Source organism: Schistocerca piceifrons, unplaced genomic scaffold, assembly GCF_021461385.2.
Source record: "Schistocerca piceifrons isolate TAMUIC-IGC-003096 unplaced genomic scaffold, iqSchPice1.1 HiC_scaffold_936, whole genome shotgun sequence".
Taxonomy (NCBI): domain Eukaryota; kingdom Metazoa; phylum Arthropoda; class Insecta; order Orthoptera; family Acrididae; genus Schistocerca; species Schistocerca piceifrons.
In genome coordinates, this window is record NW_025729208.1 from 4,462,046 (window position 1) to 4,464,545 (window position 2,500).

Consider the following 2,500-nt stretch of genomic DNA (forward strand, 5'->3'; position numbering starts at 1 on the left):
TAGCTCTAGAATTACCACAGTTATCCAAGTAACGTGGGTACGATCTAAGGAACCATAACTGATTTAATGAGCCATTCGCGGTTTCACCTTAATGCGGCTTGTACTGAGACATGCATGGCTTAATCTTTGAGACAAGCATATGACTACTGGCAGGATCAACCAGGGAGCTGCGTCAACTAGAGCTGAGCAGCCGGCCGCCCGGGAGTGTGTCCCGGGGGCCCGCGCGAACACGCAAGCGTCCGCTCAATCATTCTGCAAACAGGAGGAGGCTGAGCTCCCCTGCACAATACACCTCGAAACCCTCTCAGGTCCCGGCGGCGCGCAGCGCCGTCCCAAGTACTTGGTCGGGTTCGAGAGAGGCGCAATCGCCCGGAGTTAGGCGAGTAGACGCTTTCGGTGCGACCACCCGTGCTCCCAACTGAGCTTGCCGCTGCCGACAGAGGCCCGGGAGCGTGCTGTCGTGGCATTGCCGGCGGGAGACAACACGCGCCACCTACGGTGACCGGCAGCTCCAACGCCAGCGCCACAGAAGGACAAAAGCCCCACTTGGGTGCCGAAGCGAACTCTCCCAGCACAGCGCACGCGCCAACACATCCGCACAGCTGCGATACAAACCACCAGCGAGAACCGCTGGGGCGACCGAGCAGCAGACGGCGTCGCGGCGCCGAGCGCCGGGCGGCGGCGCATCCTCAACGCACACAGTCCTCAATCGGACCAGCACACTGAAGATGTCCACCGCGCTTCGCACCGGGCCCGCGAGGACCTACTTTGGCCGCACGGCGCCGCGCGCAGGGTGCGCCGGCGCGCAGCTGCGACGCCTGCCGCGTCCGTCGGCCGGCGCGCCTGCCACTGGCCGCCCCCACCAGCCGGCTGTAGCGCGTGCGCCCACGCACCGCGCGGCCAGCACGCCGGGAGGCGCCCCCTCACCGGCCGGGGACGGTCCCACCCAGCCACCGCCGCGTATCGCTTCACACCCAGATGCCGTTCAGTTTCGTCGGCATGGTGGGTATCGCTGGAACAACCGGTTAGTACCTCAACCTATCGTCGCCATCACCGATTCACCCCTAGCGAGAACAACCGCACCACAACAGGTTACCATTTGTTCATTTGCGTAACTTCACCAGAAAACGCAGGCGTCCATCGCCATTTGCAACTTCAACGATTATTGCATGCCTGTGTCAGGTGTCACGCCACACTACGTCTGCCCACATACACGCAACAAAATGTGCACGCCTAGACAATACGTGGAAGGTGGCCCCCGTACGTATGCGATGTCCATTGCTCGAACGACTGTCAACCGGCCTCTGTAGCATGTCGCAGATATGGAACGCGGTGCACCATGCCATCACGGTGTGTGAGGAGAGACGACTAGGTCCGAATACATCAACAGACAGCTCATGCTGATCGCCATCCACGGCGTCCGTTCCTCCCACACGTCTCTATGGCGTACCACACTGCAATCCAGCTCTCATAGGGAGACGACACGTAGCTGCGTGCACAATATTTGCACTGTATGGTCCGCCGTTTTTGGGCGCAGTCGTTGTGCGGTCACACATGTGCCACGATGTATCATTCAGTACATAAGGACGAATGTGCAGTACAGATTGTGGTTCACGCGTACGACATCAGCGGACAGTTGACACAGGCCGCACCACAACGTAGCCTGAGTACGTCGCATGCGAAGGGCATTGAACATGCAAACTTCTCACCAACCAGCTTGCGAAGGCAGGGGGCAAGGTGGGGACGTGGGGAGGGGCGGCATGTACGTCCTGCTGCCATCCACATTACAGTGTACAGCAGGAGCATGTGGAAAGTGAGCAAGACTTGCAAGGTGTTTAACATGAAGCGATACACAGGGGTGCGGGCAGTGCGAGTAGCGAACTATATTGCGAGGGTTGCGGGTGGGCAACACTACAGTAATTGAACGAGTCGTATAACAATTACAGAGCAGGTTTAGGCGACAACGTGGGTTACGTTAAGGCGACAACATGGGTTAGGTTAAGGCACAACATGGGTTAGGTTAAGGCACAACATGGGTTAGGTTAAGGCACAACATGGGTTAGGTTAAGGCACAACATGGGTTAGGTTAAGGCACAACATGGGTTAGGTTAAGGCACAACATGGGTTAGGTTAAGGCACAACATGGGTTAGGTTAAGGCACAACATGGGTTAGGTTGAGGCACAACATGGGTTAGGTTAAGGCACAACATGGGTTAGGTTGAGGCACAACATGGGTTAGGTTGAGGCACAACATGGGTTAGGTTGAGGCACAACATGGGTTAGGTTAAGGTACAACATGGGTTAGGTTAAGGTACAACATGGGTTAGGTTAAGGTACAACATGGGTTAGGTTAAGGTACAACATGGGTTAGGTTAAGGTACAACATGGGTTAGGTTAAGGTACAACATAGGTTAGGTTAAGGTACAACATAGGTTAGGTTAAGGTACAACATAGGTTAGGTTAAGGTACAACATAGGTTAGGTTAAGGTACAACATAGGT

General features: G+C 56.2%; 1 non-coding gene across 1 annotated transcript in view; it reads right to left on the bottom strand.

The window, feature by feature from the left end:
* LOC124772016 overlaps nt 1–166 on the bottom strand; it is a 1,909-nt gene extending 1,743 nt beyond the window's left edge. Inside the window, exon 1 of the ribosomal RNA XR_007013700.1 lies at nt 1–166. This exon is cut by the window's left edge and continues 1,743 nt beyond it. This is a non-coding gene — a ribosomal RNA (small subunit ribosomal RNA).
* Between the last annotated feature and the right edge of the window lie 2,334 nt (nt 167–2,500).